This window comes from Corvus cornix, chromosome Z (genome assembly GCF_000738735.6).
Source record: "Corvus cornix cornix isolate S_Up_H32 chromosome Z, ASM73873v5, whole genome shotgun sequence".
Taxonomy (NCBI): Eukaryota; Metazoa; Chordata; class Aves; order Passeriformes; family Corvidae; genus Corvus; species Corvus cornix.
In genome coordinates, this window is record NC_046357.1 from 69,176,566 (window position 1) to 69,197,899 (window position 21,334).

At 35.5% G+C, this 21,334-nt stretch overlaps 1 protein-coding gene across 4 annotated transcripts in view; it reads left to right on the plus strand.

Annotated features, from left to right (window-relative positions):
• EFNA5 (ephrin A5) overlaps window positions 1–21,334 on the plus strand; it is a 207,719-nt gene that overhangs the window by 1,096 nt on the left and 185,289 nt on the right. The window lies entirely within an intron of this gene.

Genomic DNA, 21,334 nt, shown 5'->3' on the forward strand with positions numbered 1-21,334 from the left:
CCGGGGTCCCCGCCGCCGCGGCCGAGTGGTGCTGGCGCAGTCGCTCCGCTCCCCTCGCGCCGGAGGGTTCCTAGCACCAGGCTCTGAGTGCAGTTCAGCACTGGAAAGGGAGGTTTAATTTTCTTTTTCTGGAGTTTTCCCTCATATTTACCATCAGGTAATTTCAGTCCTGCTCCAAATGATATCCATGTGTTTAGATAAAAAGTCAGCTGGGTATTAAATATTTTTGCCTTGTCAAAACACCCGTGTCAAAGGGATCTTTTTTTTTTTTCTTTCGTAAACCTGTCAGGCTAGTCTAAGTAAATTTGGGGACGTTTTATCTTAGGTTATCTCTTTTTTATGCTTCTGATACTGCTGTTTGGCTTGAGATTAGCACATTGATTTTTGTCACAGGTCATGTTTTTTAATAGATCTGTGTTGCTTGCAGAAAACTTCACTACTCGGTATTCCAGAGCAGGTTTAAAATAGGTGATGCAGAAGTTAATGGACAGAATTTTCAAGTGCCCAGGGTTAGCTAGTCTGTCCAGCACTTTAATACTGTGCTCCTGGTCGCAACGCCTCAGCGATAAATAGTTGGCACAAAAAACTTGAGACAAAGAAACAGAAACAATCATATTTGGGTATGATGAGCATCTCCGATTTGAAATGCCTCTCTCTGCACTTTCCTCTTTCTACATGTGTTACTTGAAAAAAACTGCTCAGAGTAAATAAGATGAAAAGTTATACCTCACATCACCATCAAAGAACATATGTCCCAAAAATTGCTTGTCTCTAAAAAACTGAGATTTTTTCTGTTGTTAGGCAAAATGAAATGTAACTGCTAGAAAAAGGGAAAAAAAATGAAGTAATATTCTCAAATCCCACTGAGTGAAAGGAGGATCGTTGAAAGAAATAGGTTTGACTAACTGCACACATTGCTGCCATAACAGTTAAAATACTGCAAAAATAGCCTTAGATTCAAGATTTTTCACTTCTGCTGTCTTTTGTGTGATGATCTTACACAATAACTGTACATAGGTAAAGACAGTTGAAGGTACAAGCAATGCTTACCTAGTTGGTAGGTATCATACACTGAATTATATTTACAAGGATTCTAGTAAGCTTAATCATATATCACTACTTTAATGGAATCTCTTATTAATCCAACATCTAACGTCAGCAGACTGCAAAGAAAACTTAGTTTTGTTATTCTTCCAAACAGCAGAGGAAGAGTTAATTTTAAGATGTTTCTAAACCTTCTGTTTTAAAAACAAACATTTCTTCTCTTAAAATGCTGCTCTCTCACAATGGATGTATCCATTTGAACATGTTGTGTTTATTTGTGAATTAAAGATATGAGAAAGAGCAGGGTGCAGATGCAACTCTCCTTTGTTTTATACAGCGTGCCCAGTTCGTGTGTGCTTTCCAAGTAACACGAGCGTTACATAAAAACAGGCAAACACCTGAATGGTAGGTGGAAGAGACCCAAAGAAAAGAAAGCACTTCTCTTTTGAATTTGTTTTCTCAGAACCTAAGCTGAAGGCAATATTGTCTTTGGATATCAAAATTTTTAGAGCAGTTAACGGTGTTGCAGGAGTAACTTTGGAGTGATTTATCTTCATCTACAGGCAGACCCAGGAGGTGAACACATGTAGAAGTAAGCAGAGATGCTTACTTGGTGATAACTACTTGAAATTAGAGGAAAAATATAGTGTAATTCTTTAAACACAAATACTACCGTTGTGATTTACTTACTTCTTTATTGTATTTGTTCAGAATTAACAAACTGCCATACAACTAATTAATTTCCTTTAAAAAAATGAAATATTGATCATCTTAATAATGATAAAGGCACTCTAAATTTAGGTTTTATTTAAAGTTTGAAGAATTTAATAATGATTGTCCTTCCTTTTGGTTTGATGGTTTAATTTTTATTAGTATTAGACTCCAGCAACTTACTGAAATACGTAAAAATTTAATTCTTATTGAAAGGCACATCAGCAAATTGTCGAGTAGTCCGGTTGATAAGTGCTGCTGGTGTGAACAATGTTTTGTAAATAAAAAATCATGGGAGTCTAGTAGCAAAATTCGTATTATATGTCTTGGCTAGTTGCCAAAGTTCTGCTAGAACAATTAGAAAGTGTATGGTCATTATTGTCAGTATGTACGAGTAACAAAGTTGTATATTCTTACAGAGTCAAAGTCAGTTCTTGGAAATGTTTAAAGTATTGCTGTGCCTTATTCTGTATTTAATTATCAACATACACCTACCGTAAATGCTGTAGTCCAATTCCAGGAGAGAATATACTTAGGAATTAAAATTTTGAAGTATAAATAAAATAATTTTTTTTTAATCCTTATTTTTTTTCTTTTTATTGGAAATGAATCCTCAAGTAAGCTCAAAAATGTTGTTTCTTTTATTTGTTTATTTGTGTAGGCTTAGAATTAAGTGTACACAAATTCCATCATAAAGCGCATTAATCTTTCAGCACTGTTTGCATATGTGTTCTTATATGGAACAGCAATTTATTATCATCAGGGAATATTATTCTGAATACAATGCTCAGTTTTGGAATGGAGCATATTAATTTAATCTTGATTAGTAGTGTCCTTCTAATTAGAATTCAGAACTAATTTTGTGTACCAGGGCCAAATTTTAAAGCGGTCGACCTGCTTAGTGCCTGCTACTGTTTTTAATCTTGTCACAGTTCAAGCTGAACTACTTGATGTAATTATTGCTATGTTTTTCTGCTTGCCAGGAGTATGCTTTAGGATTGTGGTTTCTATTTAGGTATTCCCCTGTAAGTTGTTTCAGTGTCAGGTTATGTAGCTTTATAAATTGTTACTTTCGGGGTGCTTAAAAATACTTGAATTGCAAGTCTAGTTTCTGGTCATACATAGAGGCCATAGCTTCTAGTCTCACGAAGGCAAATATTTTTTATTAGGAGTATTACTGGGCTTGGCTGCATTTTATACAAGAAAATGGTATATCAAATCCTTAAAAAAATTATTATAAAGACACAGGATGCTGATTTATTTTCTCTTTGTGTATTTATGTGGATAAAATCAAATCAGATGGTAATTAGAGAATTTAGGTACTGAAAAGGAATTTCAACTTCAGCTGGGGATTTCCCATAATTAAACTGGATACCGCAGTTTGGTCAGTATTTATAAAGGCTTTTTTTTTTTTAGATAGATATTTGGGAACAGCAAACAGAAAAATGAGTGAATACTTCTGAAAATTCTATGCATAGACCAGAATTTCACAACCTGGATTTCTCAGCCTATGTGGATTTTTCAGCTGAGTATTTAGGCACTGTTTCAGAAAAGCATCTAACTTCTTTGAACTCAATCCTTACACGCCTAAGTTCTGCTGCAGTTGTGTGTGTGGATAGATGTGTGCTTAAGTGCCTCCCTGGACCAGCCAAATTCACAGATTTAGTTTTGAGAAGCTCTGGTCGTGGCAGCTCATGCACACCTGGCACTTTTCAGAGCATTTTCATGGGCTGGATGGATGTCTGAGTGTTCTGCTGTCTGTTACATGTTTGTGGATTTCACCATAGCATGTTGGTTGTATGTGCTGAGGTCATGTGGCTGGTTTTTTGTTTGGTTTGTCTTGTTTTTTTGTTTTCCATATAGATACAGTTCTGCCTATGTGCAGAGTTGAGGGAAGCCATGCAGAAATGGCTGGAATAGGAAGAAAGCAGTTACGCTCGTTAAGAACAACTAAGAAGTTGGGGATGAGGAAGGGTAAAGTCAAGGTATTTACTTTGATGTTGGTGTTATGTACAAGTCTCATATGTCAAGGGAAGCATAGGAGCCTAAGTACTTGGGGTATACATATACATACTTGTATATATATTATATGTATATATAAACCTATTTTGAAACAGCATGGCTTTTATTTTGAGAGCATTTTATCCAGCAGCTTGCTCTCCGAGAGCTGAAGAAATCTCCGACGGGTTCCTTGTAATTAAAAGATCAGTAGTTGAGCCTTCAATTCTTTACACCTACTTTCTCTGCTTTCAATGGTTTCATTAACACCTTGTGTCTCCAAAAGAACGTTGGTGTTTATTTTAAAAGTGGGTGTTTGAAACAGTTTGAAACCTTCTATGGAAAGACTGCACAAAGAACAATAGTTTCACTGGCTTCCACCTTTGTATGAAAGGCACCTTGTTAAGTGGTACCTGATCTTCATGAAACCGTTCTTAAAAAATCTTTTCCAAGTGCACGTAGTCAGGACACTTCATTGCATTCTTTCTTCTAGCCCTATATGCTTTTTGAGAAGGATAGATAAAGATGAGCCTTCCTTTCCCTCCCCTATTGCTATGATCCCAGCAATCTACCAGCTTCATGCTGGGCTGAGAAAATGAATGAATGCAATTAGTCCTTCAGGAGTCATGGTCATTGCATTCGTATGGAGAGGCATATGTAATGTATATGGCATATGTAATGAGAATATGTATGAATTTCAATATTTGTGTATATATATAAGTACGCATATATACATATATATACACATGTGTGTATGTATGCATTGAAGTGTGTCATTAGGCGGTGATGTGCTGTACAGTGTATCAAGAATATTATGTGAGGGAAAAAAATCTGAAAATGTATTTTTTGTAGTTGAACTCTGAAGTGTTTAGAAAGTGAATGGAATTTCCATCAGATTTCCAGGTCTAATCTTCCAGCTAAGGTATTTAGTGTTAAAGTTCAAAGCAGTAATAAAAGAATTATTTGTAGATTCTGTGTTTTAGTTCTTGGCCATCTTCCCAGTTTGCTGTTTCTTCACACGCTGGTAGTTCCCAGGTCAGTAGGTGGGCAGGTAGATAAGCTACCACTTGGGCACACCAATGTAAAATCAAACAGAGAAGATTACATGAGTGTGCTTTGAGAACTTTCTGGGCTTATTTGAGTGCCTCATGACTTCTTCCAACACCAGTCTGCTGCTGGGTGGAGGACTGCAGCATTGTTGAAATACTAGACTACCAAGAAAACACATAAAGTTTGGTCACTAGGAACAGCTCAGAGAAGATGCTAACAAAGACACAGCCTTTCCTGGAGAAACCATGAGTACACAGTAGTTTGTCCATGCCTTTGAGATATGCTTCTGTTGCTTTGGCTTACTGTTTTTCAATTTAATTTTTTTTCAATGCAATTACAAGTATTTTAGATCTGCGATTTTCTTCCAATAAACACTCTTTGCTCTGCTACCCAGTTATGAGCATTATTTTTTAAAAAAATGTCTTTAGTCTCATGATTAATCTAATATTCCAGTGCTTCTGAATGGTCTAATTCACTTTTGAGAATAAAGGGCCCTGTTTTGTTTAAGTTTTTGTTGCATTTGTGCTTAAAATTTAGTCAGTCAGCAGCACACCAACATAATGAAATGAAAACGTTTGGTTTGAAATAAACAGACAAGTTATTGAAATTGCATTCTGATGGTATTACAGTTATTATGAGTAAGCCATACTGTAAGGTACTTCAGCACAGCTGAATGGAAGAATAGAATCATTCACGCATTAGGAGTCTTCCTTGCGTTTTTGCACTCTCCCTATTCATTGTAGTCTCTCCAAGCTAAATTATAGTTGAGCTCATTTAAAATGGTGTGTATTATTTTATAGTGTGAAAACATCTGTAGATATCTGAAATCCTCTTTTTTAGGAACCTGAGCCTAGATTGTTACATTACAAAAGCACTAATTCCCATTCCTATACATTTTAGAAAATAATTTGTGTTAAAATTAAGTATGTGAAAATACGTGTGTAAGAAAACCCCTGCTGTTCTGTGAGGATTGAGATTGTATTTCTCCACCATAGAATGCCAGAAAAATACAGTAAAAGAAAAATACACCCCAATATATATATTATATGTATATATTTAATTTGGGGAAGCACCCTTCATATTCTACTATTGACAAGCTGATGAAAAGACATTGTTAGATCCCAGTTTTATGGAAAAAAAGAGTTTATTTTTTAATGCTGCAAAATGCAGAGGCTTAGTTTGGTGTCCATGTTCTGTTAGCTAGTATGCAAAGAGCTTTATGGCCATTTTCTGTTCAAATGCATGACCAGTAAAAATGCTGTCAGAAGAAAAATCAGCTAACTAGAAGCTGCACAAGACTCCCGTTAATTAGCAAGATCTGCTTGAATTGTTAATACCAATTAAAGCAAATCCTTCAGGTTCTGCAGTTTTTACTTGAAAATTACAATTCTTATTGTCACTTGCATTATAATCTAGAGGAAGAATTTACCTATCTATGCTGACATATTGCATGGAAAAAAGGACCTTAGACTCACAAAACCTGTAAGTAAGTTATTTTTCATGTTCATTTTCTTTTCCGTCATTAGATCAGCATATTAAACTGCTCGAGAGCAGTATCTGCAATAAAAAAAATCTTATTTTATGTTTATCACTGAGTAACTTTATTTTTTGTTTGTTTTCATCTGACTTTTGAAGAACCATCTTATTTGATAGGCACCATCTTTAGGTTTTGATTACAGTGATGAAATGGTGCAGAATGTAGAGAAGAAATTATTTGTTTATGAATCATCTGATGAGGCAAAAAAACCCCAAGGCTATGAGATACATTCACTTTGACGCTGGTCGCCTTCTGCTAAAACGTATTTGTTTCATTCTGAAAGATAAAATTTGGACTTGTGACATTTAAAAGGATGCATGTTTGGACAGAATATATTTTGTGCCATAATTAATGTTCGCAGTGGAGCATTGACCTTCTTCATTCATTAAAATAGCATAGTACTTCCTCTCTGAAATTACTTAGTTTTTCTTGCTTGGGGGTGGATGCGCCTGCTGGAAGTAGCAGGCGCGTTCACATGGTGTGCGTTGTTCATCAGTAGTAACTGAGCACCGCAGCCGTGCCCTGGTGTGTGGCAATGAAGCACTACCTTTTTGGTTTTGTGGACTTCAAAGTAGTATTTTTCAAATTCAGGTCACAATTCGGGAGAATTTCCTTCTCTTTGCAGACATTCAAATCACATTATCTTATCACACAGGGACTTGCTAAGAAATTTATAAATATTGATATTATAATGCTATTACTGTACATAGGATTTTTTGTTTTAATTTTTACTTTGAGTTTGTTTCAAATTTGTAAATAAATTTTAGTATCTTTTCTCAGCCTGTGCCTTTGAAACTGAAGCTGAATACATTCTAACTCTTTTAATCAAACATAAAAAAGTCCCCCAAATCTCTTAAAGTCTAATATTTTGTTGGTTTTGTAGTGATGTATAAATAAAATACAGATTTTTTTTTTTTATGAAGAGACAATGCAATTATTTTATTTTACTTACTGCTAATTTTGATGATGATCTTTGTAGCACAGTTGTCAGTCTTCAATGCTAATTCATCAGCATTAGGTAAGGACTTCTAGCAGCTTTAATGATTTTGGGTCTCTTGCAATTGTTAAAAGTTGTTGCAAGAAAATTTACCAATTAATGCTGTTAATGAGCAGGAAAAACAGCTGCATTGGGTTTTTGTTTGGTGGTTGTGGTTTCTCCCCTCCCCCTCTTTATTTGATGTCTAATCAGACTTTTCAAAAAATAATTATGTATTCATACAGGCAGGGCATTTGGTGAGCAGAAGTTAACAAAGTAGGAGCTATCAATCCTGCTCTCTTTCCTATTGTTTCCAGAAAAGAAGGAAATAAAGAGAGACTCTGGAATTTGAAAGTATTGACCTTCTGACACGCACACACAGCATGGTCATTGCACTGGCACACAAAGTGCCTTAAGCCACCATAATGGCAAACTGCATTTTTGAAGTCACTGATATGAGAGCCAGCTGGATGGGGGATGGACAGCCAACAGTGATTCTGCAGCTATTTGTAAGTTACCACTTTAGAGCCAGACAGCTTCACTTTTATATTCCCAAACTTACCACTTTGGAATAATGTTGCTTTGTTCGGCTTAGCCAGGGATTTGTGACTACTACATAGACTTAGAACCGTTTGGTCCAGAATTGTGTGGTCATTCTTCACAGAAATCTGCTTCACAGAGTAATTTCATTCATCTGGTTGTGGGGGAGGGATGAGAAACAGTGAAGGAACATTCAGATATAGCATTCTTCAAGGAAATTGCGCATCCACATTAGCTGGTTGCTTTTTAAAGATAAAGGCAGAGATTTGGATCAAGCAGCTAAAAGCCAATTCAGACCAACATTTTAAGATTACATGTGATGTCTTGGATAGGCTTTCCATGTATAGTCTGGAAAAGAGCTAATATTTTATGTACTGCAACAGCTCTTACCTCTGGTCCATGTATTTATTTATTTCTTTATTATTTGTTTACAGTTATTGCTCCAATACACTTTTACATAATTTTGAAGTGCGTCTGGGACTTAGTTTATTAAAAATTAGTGATCCATCACTAAGTGGGGTACAGTACAAATACTGGTGCTCCCAAAAGGGAGTTTTTGTGCCAAAGCAAAAGAAATAATAGGGATACAAAAGCTGCCAAAAAGCGTGTCTCCCAATTGCTAATTAATCAGGCGAAAAAGCACCTCAGCAACTGCAGCTGAATGTGGAACAGTTTATTGTAAATACGGAATAAAGATATGTTAAGAGGGTGTAGCATCTCTTTGTTTGTAACTATGTGTAATTAAAAAAAAAAGTCAGCTATGTGCTGGAGTCAGTGGGGATTTCTTTTACGTTGATGGCATTGTCAGTGGATAGACCTCTTTCAAAAAACTTCATGCTACTAATGAAAAAAATTTAAACATTTCGTTGATTTTTTCAGTCTGTTTCTGTCTGCTTGTGGTAATTAATAACAATATTTCTAGACAACAACCAAGGCTTTAGAAAAGATGTTTTAAAAAACTTCTACCTTCATAATCTGTAATCTGGATTACAAAGTATGATAGAAAAAGAACCATTGCTGTGAATATCTGGTATCCCAAGCTGCCAATCACTTTTGGCACAGCTCCCATCATGGTCGCTGTGCCCATAATTAAATGCCTGTCATTAGTGTATTTTTCCATAACATTTACAATGGAAAAGGCAAGGGGTCCTTGCAGAGCTATGGCTGTCAGGGGAACAATAAAAACTAATTACACACTCTGCTGTCACCATTGTCAGCTCTGCTTTTGGGGGCAAAGAACATGGGAAGTGTGTGCCTAATAATTCTATATATATGTGTGTGTATATATATATATATAAATTATGTATATACAATGCCCAGTTGGGGAAATTCAGTCCTGGTGAAGTCATATTTACTTGGAAGATTATTATTCTTTATTCCAAAGATTTTAATTCTAGCGTTATATTTGTCCCTTCACTTATGTCCAAGTTGCATGCACTTTTCCCTTTGCTTTTGAGCCACATTTGCCTTTCTCTCATTCTGTCTTGCACACTTTCTGGTGAACTGAGCTTTCCAATAAAATTGCTGCGATCAAGGCCAGTATTTGTCTGCATTTATTAAATGGGTGGGAATCATCTTTTGTATGCTTTTGCTTGTGCCTTGCATAGTAAACTGGATTAGAAAAAAGCTGAGTGAAAGCAGCTAGTTTGCATGTTCATTTTTTTTCTGTTTCCAGCCTATAGTGTGCGGGTTATCTTAAGCGAAATCAGGCTAGGATTTTGGTGTACTGCAGTAGTGATTTCAATGAAATGTGTGCTTGTTGCATTTATCCTTGCACACATACTTCCAAATGTAAGCATAAAAGCGTAATTGTAATGTGAATTATCTTAAACACTGTTCTTAAAGGCATTGAAAGAATGAAGTTGTGCCTTCACACCAGTGTTCACTAATTTTTTTTTTTTTTGCAGCCTGAAAAATGAGTAATTTATTTAAGCATTCTTTTAGGCCACTGATTTAAAAAGAATATATCCTCAAAACCAGAATTTTGAGTATATTTAGGTACCAAGAGTTGCAGACAGCAGCCATATGGGATTTTTGAGACTGCTTGGTGCCTAACTGCCTTAGATTTTATTTCAGCTTTTTTTCACATGAAAGTTCTTAAATACTTTCCCAAAAAATGGTCCCTTAAAATTGATTAAGGAAAATTGTTTACATACATACCCTTGTTTTTAAGAGTAGAAGTCGTCAGTCAGAGCTGATGGGTAGTAGTGAGGAATGGAAGTCTGTCTATTTATTTGCACTGTATACCTTGACAGCCGCTGCAAGGTGTGATTTTTTTTTTTTTTAAATGCTCTATCTATTGTTGGATTTTTATTGCAGTTTTTTGGAGGTATTTGTATCCAACTTATTAACATAAAAAGATTTTTGAACTGCTTTGGATGGGAGTTGATTTAGCTCCTGTATCGATGATTTTATGGTGTAGTTCTCCTGAATATGAGTTCCAGTAGTTAGGCTTGTCACTTTTTGTGAGGCTGCACAATCTGTGTGAATTGAATCTAGTGAGGGGGCATAGCAGGGTGGAACTGTAGAACCCTGGGGGTCTTTGTCTGCTTGGGTTCATGGAAGTTCTAGACTAAAATTTTTTTGAACAGTTTTTGCAGACTTGGGATCTATACCCTTGGGAATGGAAGAGGGTAAAAGCAAACCTTGTTGAATGAGTAGTGTTTTGCTCTCAGCTGTTTCAAAAGTGAGAATTGGCTTATCGTATGTGGTTAGCAGATAGACAGACATTAGTGAAACTCTGAGGTGTTGAATGCCCTACATAGTGTAGTATGGTTTGGTATGTGCCAAAAAAAAAAAAAATTAAGATCATGAAGGTAAAATAAATCACATACAGTACTACACCACTAGATTACTTGTGTTTTGTGTTTTCCAAAGCAGTAGATGCAATACATGGTTCTCTTCTTGGTGAGCTACTCCTTATGGACCGAGTGGATCTTGTGAATGTCCAAATAGGATGGAATGATTCCCTCACTGAAATAACTAAATCACTGTATTCAGGAAAGAAGTCTCTGTTTTCTAGAAATTAGAATAATAGCCTTCTACAAAAGAGTACTCCCTGGAGAATGCAACTTCTCTGTGTAAAAATAAAGTCTTTAATATATAAACCATGTAATTTATTACTGTTTTCCCAAAATGACGAGCAGTTATTCCTGTTGTGTTGTATGACCCCGTAGTTTGGGATTGCTGAGGAAGAAATTATTCTTATGCATTTTCATTTTATGGAGTATCAAGTACTACATTTTTCTTGGTTTCCAGTGGACTTGTTCTTGTCTAGCAGCTATGAGACAGAGCATGATGAGAGGAAGATACATCTTTAAGGAAATGTGACCCTGTTAAATTTGAGAAGATGCGTATTGATGAAATAAAATTCTTTTCAGTAAAATAAAATCTTGCAAAAAATGCCAATTCTAATTTTTAAACTGTATCCATCATTGATGTTTGAAATTTGATTGCGTTTTGTTGTCTCTGTGTTGGTAGATCCCGTTGTAAGACATTGGGCCCAATTTAATACTACTTGCATGTATTTGTAGGGAGTTGCCTGCAATGTTTCTGGAAATCTTTGAACATTTTATGTGTTGATTTTTAAATTATATTTCAAAAGTGTCTTGTGAGTGTTTAATAACTTTTTGTGTTAATTCACAGATGTTGTAAAAGAGTGCATACACAATTTTATTGAGGAACTTACATCTTAAAGAGACCTCAGACAAACTGCCTTTAGAAAAAAACTAAGAACAGTTTCTGCAGAGCACGATCATTTTGTAGTACACATAATAGCATAATCCTCACTTAAAAACATGATGTATAAATCGGTCCCAAAAAATCTCTGTTGTAGATGGGAACTTCATTAGCAGAAGGGTTGAGGGTTTTGAGAGTATATTCTTTATTGAAATAAAACCAAAATAAAAAGAATGTTGTTATTTGCAGTATCTTTAATCAAGGTGGTATGAAATTTCTCATTGAGGTTAAGATTCACATTATCATAACAAGTGACAGTGTGGGTGAAGAAGGAAAATTAATTACAGAGGTAGATTGTACTTGCATCTCATTATATCATGGCTATTCACTGCATTCAAATTCCAAGCAAACCCTTTCTCTATATCTCAATTATATAAAACTTACTTTTAAAGTGCAAAGAACACTTTATGAGGAGAATCTCCATATTCAGTGGTTCTACTCCAAAGCATGATAGTTAGCTTTAAAAAAAAAAGAAAAGTTTTTTTAGTGATTTACAGCATCGCTTTATTGTTACTTTTTTAGATCTTGTGTCTGACTGAACTGCATTTTATGGCTTACTGTAAAACGAAATGTCCGTTTTCCATTTTCCATACTAGCTGTCTTGATTTAGTGCTTATATAATGGCCTTCTTCAGAACAAAGCATTTGGAAGACTTTCCTGAGCACTTAATTTTAGGTGTGGAGTTTGGAGGTAATGTATTGTTACTGATGAAAGCAATTTTGCCTTTGTAACTTCTCTGAGTGAATCAGATCATTGCAGTACCCAATTAGGATTTCTGTACTTGATTTTTAATATACGATGGAGGAATGATTGCTTCTTCTTTGTGTTTGCATGCTTATTTACTTCATAATGCTATTATAGTGGATGCATACAAGACTTAATTTTTAGATTAGCTTAGGTAGGTTTAATGCAGTCTACCAGAATTAACAGTTTTCTTTCAGATTATTTTCTTACGCTTAAGACAAAATGTTGTCTGCTTTTCACAATGTAATGGATATGTCAGAAACAAAATGAGTCTTGGTAGTGTCTTAGGTCCCAAAAATATGTGATGTAGTCAGGTGAAAATGTTCTGTAGTTTTCAGTTAAATTTTCTAGACACTAGTACTGTTACTTGAGATTCCTGTTAGGGATAGATTTATTATTGGTTTTGGTCTGAGAAACACTCCCACCTTTGAGAAGGAAGAGAAATACTAATTTCTCAAGATAAATTCATAGGTTTTAGGAAGAGCATTTCCTGCACTCCCAGCTACTGTAGTTGGTATCAGTGCAGTAATGCTTTTATTTAAATAATGTATCAGAGGAAAGAACATTGTTTACACAAATACTAATTGCCAGTTGAGAAACTATTTCATTAATACGGAATATACTGATTTATGATAAGATGGGATAACTAACTACTTCTTCTGCAATGTTCCCTTAACAAGTGATTGTGAGTAAACTGTAGTACTCTGCAGTATTTATCTAATAAACACAGAGTAAAAGAAATGGCATGGTAACATACTCTGACCAGATGCTGTGCTATATTTGCATGAAATTTCCATTGAGTTTACTGAATGTTCTTTTATTTTTTTAAGTTGCAGTAGTAGAAGAGAATGAAATAAGTATCAACTGCTCAGTTGACTGTGCTTCACTATGTCTCATTCTCTTTTTTTATTCCTCCCTAAATTTCAAAAACATTACTAGTAGTCCGAAGATGTTTTGAAAAATAGAACGACTAAATCTCTCTAAAAATTTTTACCCTGTGTTTTCATTTACCACTTTTGCAAAGCCCATTGATTTTACCTTTTATTTTGGTTGTCTACTGAATGTTTACTCCTTATCAAACTACAATTTTGAGTATGGTTACATATTTGTTTTGTAAAACTTATTTATTCATATATTAATTGAAATTTTCACCTTGTGTATGAGGTTAGTAGAAGGTAATTTAAAAGATGGGTAAGAGACTTTTGTTACAGTTTGAACATGGTATAAAAGTGCCCCTACTTATTTGAGGCTTGGAAGCCTCATAACCTTATTATTTTGAACTCTGTTTCATATACGAAGATTTCTTATTTACTCAGGAGTCTTACATCTGTTGTATGTGTGTTTGTGACTTCCTTTAATTTTACTGCGTTTTTATACTGTCATCCTTTAAAGTTTTCTTAAATTTCCTTAAAGTGGGAGGAGTGGAATAGAAAAGTCCATCAGATGCTGACAAATTTTAAAAATCAAACAAATGCCATGACAATAATGCAACATTCGCCAATGAAGCAGCTTGAACAATCAAAACTTCATGCATCTGAAAATTGAATATGCAATGTGGAAAGGTGCATCTGTTCTGCTGTTGATGCCCTTTAACCACAGGGCTGACATAAAATGTTTTTTTTTTCAAAAGATCCTGACACATCTGAAGCTAAAGCTGTAATTTTTCCTGCTATAAGAGTAGCTTGTCAGACTCTTTGACTCAAAACTTTCAGTGGAATCTAACATGAGACAGCATGTTCAGACAGGACTCCCACTACTCTAAACAAAAAATCACATAGCTGCCTTTCAGTTTGAACAGGTAAATTATGATTGTCAGTCCAGTTGTATTTTACTGTCAGAAATGTGATTTTTGGGTGTTTTTTTTTGTGTCACATGGATTGTTGTGGAGAGTAAGAGGAGAAGCTAAATAAGATTCTCTAAATTGAAACCTCAGTTTTCTGCTGGGGCACGTCTTTTAATTTTGTTGGTTTTGCTGCAATTCTGCAAGCTTCTAGAAACAGGTGAATAATTCTATAGAATTGTGAATGCAGTACAAAAAGAAAAATAATCCTGAAATTTTAGTGAAAAAAAGTTTATTTAAAAACATTTAATTGTACTGTCATTACTTGTGAAGCATCCAGTTTTTTGGATGCAAGTATTTGCACCTTGCATGTGACTTTGGATCTTAATGTGATAAAGGACAGTTCTTAACCTTTTTTTCTGTCTTTGTTCACTTGATAAGCTGAAAATGTGTTTCTTAACTATGATTTTTAAACTTCAGGATGTAGTATTTGTTGAAAAGGATGCATTGCTATAATCTGTGGTGATGCTGTAGGTTGTGGTCATGCTATGACCTAGGTGTTGCAAAGAGAATGAGAGCTTTAGATAGCTGATGAGGTGGGGTTTCTTTGCAAACATCATTTACTTTGATCACTTTAAATGGATTTGCATGTAGTAGCTACCCTGATGTGTGATTTTCAAACTTTGCTAATCAGCTTTAGGGGAAAAACTACCTTCCTAATTATAAGTGGCTGATTACTCTTCAAACATAAGTTGTTGTATTGTAGAGTGTTCTTTTATCTTTCTTGTCTCCCTTCCCTTTTCCTTTTTTTCTTTATGTTCCGTGACCATGAGTATTTCCAAGAAAAAATACTTTTGTTTGTAATCTGTTTATGCCTTTAATTTCACCTTGTTAGAATAAAACCAGGGAAGGTCTAGGAGCCATGAAACTGTAGCTTGAAGCTGCAGTAAATATTGATTGGGTCCCTGAGCAGAGCCTTGCTCAAAGCTCACTCTGAAGACTTGAAAGGCACCTATTGTTCCTTCTTAGTCAGTACTCCATAGCCAAGGCTAAAGTATGCAAGTGTTAAGAGAAGAAGAAAGGCAGTGGGGGAAATTAAACAGTGAACACAGCTAAAGGCGCAACTGCTCAATGCTGAGGGATGGGAAGCCTCCAACAAAAAAGGGGCAAAGACTTTATGCATAAAGTACCCATATATCTTGCATAAAGCTTTGCAGGGGTGGAGTGTCCAAAACCATTCTCTTTCTGTGTGAGGTGCTAGATGGACGTAGCTTTAATATCATTTAGGTGTGATGTGGAGAAGAGGTACAAACTTTTTGCTTTAAGGGATGGTTCCTCCCAAAGATTCTTCAATCCTTTGTGAACAAGTAAGCAATAAAGGTGGATTATTGGGCAGCTCTTGCTGCCTCACAGTTTGAGGCTCTGATCAAAGCAGTGATGGATGAAGTATTTGGGAGAATTTAACCACTGCTTTTCTGTTCCACATAGCTGTTGCTTGGCTGTACAGAAGAAAGGCAAAATGCAAAGGATGTAGTTTAATTAGGCTACCACTTTTTATTAATTCATTTGGAAGCACTCCTTGGAAATAAACACAGGCTGCAGATTGTTGTGCTTTCCTTGGCCAGTTCATCCTCATTGGAGAAGCTTCTGCCAGCCAGTGCCAGGTGGGTGACGGACCCTTTCTTTAAGGGTCAGTGGGGAGCTATCTGATCTGTTTGTACTTTCCTGTCCCCTTTCTGTATTTCTTAAAAGCATTTATTCCTAAGTTCCTTTAAAATTCTTGTTTGCCGGGATATTTCGCCTCATTATTGGATGAGTTCTTATGTTGAGTGGGCGGGTAGTACAGCCTACTACATTACATTCACCTGAACTGAATCTCTGTATGCATATAGATCCCTGACTTGCTGTGATGAAAGTGGAATTCTTCTCGCCAGGCTTCCTAGCTCCCTCCCTCCCTTCCTGCCCAAGAAAAGCCTTCAAAGAAAAAATAGGATTAGCATTGTACCTGCTGCCAGTCTTAAAAAAAAAAAAAATCTTTCTGTGCTGATTAATTTTTTGCTTCTGGATCGGTGCTCCTTAAATATGATGAAAGAGATGTCACACACATTTATTTCACAATGGTCACCTGCCCTCCTCCCTTTCTATTTTGTCTCAGTTATGTTCTCCATTCCATCCTGTCCTTCAGTCTAGATGATTTAAGGAAACTTCAAAGGACCCATGACCTCCTTTTATTCCAACTTGCAAGACAAAGGCCTGCCCTCTGCATTTCAGACTATGGAAATGACAGTATATCTATCTCATTATTGTAAAGCATATTGGTATATTTTGAATATGAAAGGATCCATATAAAAGCAAATTCTGTTTACTTCACCTCAGACAGGAATAGAATTGTCTTGTTACTGTACTAGTCCTTTATCTAAGAAGGAGAAGTGCTTGACAGTGTGCTAGTAATGAGTCTGCACTGTGTTTTGCTTGCACCCTCCAGCAACACCGTAACAGGAAGAAACCCAGTCTCCATGGGTGGGGTAGAAGTTCAGACAAGGATGGGAATTACCTAAAATATAAAATGCTGTTGATGAGAAACTTGAAGTTCAGAGCTTTAAAGCTAGCAAAGGCGCTGTATTTCAAGTTGATAGAGAGCAGTACTATTTCAAAGTGAAAAAAGATGACTTTTCATAGGCAGGTGACGCATTATTGTAAACTGTTGTGGAACAGTGTGACTGAAATTTTAGTTTACCAGAATTTTATTAGAGATTGGCTTATTTGGTGTCTAGAATACTTGGAGGCATAAAATCTATTTGGTTGAAGTATTGTGTAGTCACCCCACCACAAATATTTTTATCATTTTTCCCCCTAAGGAGAAGCATACCCTATGTAAATATTATATGCTGATAGTCAGGTCCTGTTCAAGATCCTTTATCTGTGTCGAAGACAGAAAAATGTAGTTGAGGGCATTTGTAGTTATATACAAAAGAGAAAGATTTTTTGATTATTATGATTAATTTTCCTGCAGTGAATCTGTGTTTCTTTGAATCTGTATTTTAAACCCTTAAAAAATTTTCATCTTCTTTTCCAGTTTTAACCATATCTTAGGTTTTGTTCTGCCTTGGATTTTAAAGCAACAGCTGGAAAAGATATTCTTCTTAAAAACACTGCATCACAAGCACCAACCTGAAAAAGCTAAACATACTTTAAAAGAATTTTTGTGTATGCCTCAAATGCAAAGTGATTTCCAATACAGACTGTATAAGGAAACAAGCGAGGCCCGTGACTGGGCCACTTTCCTTTCCTTTTGTATTTTTTTAAAATACTGTTCTCATTTGGGTTTATGCCTCCCTTCCTCAACTACCAAAACAATTTTATAGTATGATTGATACTTTACAGACAGGAAAATTCAGAGTTGCTTCTTCTGCAACAATCAGAACAGTTCTCTGTTCCATAAGCCCTAAGATATTTTTTTTAACCTTAAAGAATGTGTATATGACAGAGCGTAAAATGGCTGCATTTTGGAACGGTTTATTGTTAAACTTGGAAAACTACATATTGTTTCTTTGTACTTGCCAAATTAACTGTTCTAAATGGCATTATTTTTTGAATTGACTGGCATTTACTAAAATAGATTGACCAATCAAATGTACTCATGTGATGTTTTTTTCAGTCTCGTGCTAAAAAGAATAAATCAAAATGGTACTCCCTCACTACTCTAGCTAAAATTTCAACTGTAACCATGAGTTTTCTAGAAAGCTTACAAGTCCTACATTTTTTGTCTCTGCAATGCTGCATTTGCCTCACAGCTCCATAATGCAGCTTTATTTTTTACTCTTCTAACCAGCTGTTTTCCCATCCTAGCAGAAGTCAGTTTGAAAACCAGATAGTTATTGGTACTTGATACTGCCTGAGTTGCATTTATTTTCTACACACTTTTTTGATTCTATTATTCTGTAAACATTTATCCAAATTTCAAATAAGTACAATAACTGTGCCATATTAATGCAAAATGCTCTCTTTCATATACAGTCATGCTCACTGTTTCTCTTAGAAGTTCTACATTTACCTTTCCTATTTTGCAATAACAGAACTTTATAATGGACATATGTTACTACAAAACTGAATGGATTTATTGCAATCTTTTTATTATTATTTTTTTTTTTAAATCTAATTCTCTCAGGGTTTTCTTAAAAGGACCTCAGTTAAAATGCTGTAAGGGCTGGGAGGAGTGCTGTTTTTCAAAAAAAATCTTCTCAAGAGTGTTTTATTTTACAGTAGGAATTTGTAAAGAGCAGAAATTCATACAAAGACCTGTTAGGAGTATCTCTGTCTCCACGAGGACTGAAGCAATGGATGAGTTACAGTGCCTCGTGCTCTGCTAACAGTTCACACCTTTCACATCGAAAAAGGTCTTTGTTGAGAACAAAGGAAGAAAACCCCGCATCATCTGCAGGTGCTGATTTTCAGTTCAGCTTCACTGTAAGCAGTTTCCTGTTGGTTTTTTTTATTTTTTTGGTGCAGCCCTTTTCCTATGGCAGTTTGGCCTTTCAATGAGTTAACTGAAATCACAAAAAATGGTAAATTGTTTTTCTCCCAGGGTACAGGGTTTGTACCCAGCTAGTTCCGTGCTTTGGATTCATGAATCACGGACGTACAAAACCTCCTAACTGAACGCAGTTACTATGTCTTTGCTCCTGTGCTACAGCTTCAGAAAGTAGTTGAATTTTACGGGTTTTTGTATTTGTTAACCAGATTCTCTATTGACCTGTTCATTTGTGACTAATGAGAAATATAAGAATGAGGTTTAGAGCAACTAAGCTTAACTTAGCTTGATTAGTCAGAAACAATAGCAAACAATGGTACTGTAAGTGGGCAAAATAATTTTATTTCTTGACGATCCAGTACTGGGTTTCATTGCTATATTTCAGGACAAGAAATTCAGGACAATATACAGGTGTATATTGTTATTGTGATGCATTTAAATTACTCTCTGGAAGGATTATTGGACTTGCTGCTTTTGCCTGCAGTGATGACATGGATATATATCCTGAATGTGTATTTCGTATTTCTATTAATTAAATCAATTAAATGCATGCAGTTATTGCCAAGCAGTTATGTCTAAGTAATTTTCCTCCTATTTTTTCCATATTCTTCACATTTGTGTGTATCCCTTACTTCCCTGTTTCTCATTTAACATAACAATTTCAATATTATAATTTGGATTTTACAGCCAGAAAAATTTAGGATGCACCAGTGAAGGTTCCTTTTGAAGCATTAAAATTTGCTTCTCTAGAGTCCACAACAAGCTTGGGCATTTTCTTTTGCATAATTACGTATCCTTTTGTGAAGTTTTAGAATGGCTGTACCAAAAGGGCATAATAAAATATGAATCTAACAGGGTTGGGAAGGTCTCCATCGTAATTTATAATCTCTTATCTGAACTAAAAGTTCAAAACAACCTACTTCTCTGACATTTTTGTAAACAGAACATGAAAATGGTTGTTTTATCTCTGTGCATGTTATGTACAAGCCTAAAGCATACTTAAAAAGCAAGCGCTAGAGAGGATGCTTGCTGATTTTACACAAGAATTCTCTCTAAAAGCTGCAGTTACTCTGACTCACAGAGTATCAAAATTGGCACGTTTTACAATGACCTGTGCAAGTTTCAGTAGATAAGATTCATAATATCTGGTCTATCACTCTGCCTTAATGGAGAATAAAAAAAAAAGTGATACAGACTCATATATCTGTACATTTATGCATGATATTTAATCTAATTGGTCACATTTTTAGAAAAGTTTAATGAAATTCTGGTCCAATATGTGTTAAAATACTTTGAACATGTCGTTTAAGTGCCTGTCTGATCAGCCACCTCTCTAAAGTATGGTGATATTGCAGCGTTTTAAAACATTATGAAATTCTGAAGGGCTGGTTTCATATGTGTTTGTTAAGACATTTTGATGCTTGTGCATTAAATAGTTTAAAGAAACTTAAAATTTATAATAGGCTCTGTCACGAATAATCACAAAACAGAAATGGTTTGATTTTTAAACCTGATTTTTTACTTGAGCAGTCGACCTCTGACATGCTTGGAAAGAATGCTTATTTTCAGAAATGGATTTTGCAAATATAATGCCTCAAAATGGAAAATTTATAAATTTCTGCTAGTGAACAGATGTGTAATTTTATCCTTAGGGCTTTAGATTATGAATGACATTAATTCATAGGCTTTCAACTTTATTAATGCAGAATTTTAAAATTCTGGCCGCTACAATATTTTTTAAAACCCTATTTAAATTATAGCAGTTTCTGAAGATATGCAAATTGCACATTCACCTTCAGTTTTGAGTGTATTTTCTTACTAAAATATAGCAGTTGGCCAGCTCATATTCTTAATTTCCCACAGCCTCTCTATTTGACATAGGTGTTCAAGACTGCCTTTTCAACAGCTTGTCTAAATAATTGCTGAAATGAGAGAAAGCTTTCACTTACTTGGTGAATTGTAAAACACACACACAAAAATCCCTGCTCTTTGGTAGAGTTAAAGCTTTTCATGAAGGTTAATAGAAAATAAAGAAGTGTAGCAATGTAGTGTTTGTTTGAAGAATTTGAGCCAAGGTGTCTATTTATCTCTAATGGAGGATGACAACGAAGGATTTAAGAAGTCACCCCACTTATTGTCTCAAACACAAAAACCTTCCGCCTGCATCTTTCAACTTGCTTCACCACTTCTGAAGAAGCAATGGGCAAACTGCTGAATTTTTATTAATCAGCTTAACCTAATGAGATGAAAGACCTTTTCAGAATTACGGGGGGAGAGATACAGACATACGAGAAAACCATTTTTGAATGCTTTCACATCTAGGCGTTTTCTTCATACCAGCTGGGAAAAAGCAGATCTCAGTTCTGCTTCTGGCTCCCTCACCTGCCTGCCTTCTTTCTTTTTCCTACCTCATTTTAGATCTTCTGTAAGCATATGCTCATTATATGATCCCCCCACACCCCACCAGGAGCACGTAAAAGGAAGACATAATGTAGGTTTGGCTGGAGCTACCTTTGGGAACCAGAGCAAGAAAGCATAAGCTGATAAAACGTGACTCTTCTGATCGGGGCCCTATTTGGATAGCTTGCCTCTTCTAAATTCTTCTTTTCCTTTCCCTTCCTCCCTCTCTCCCTCCCCCCAGCTCCCTCTCCTTTTCTCTCTCTTGTCAAGCCTACTTCATAAATG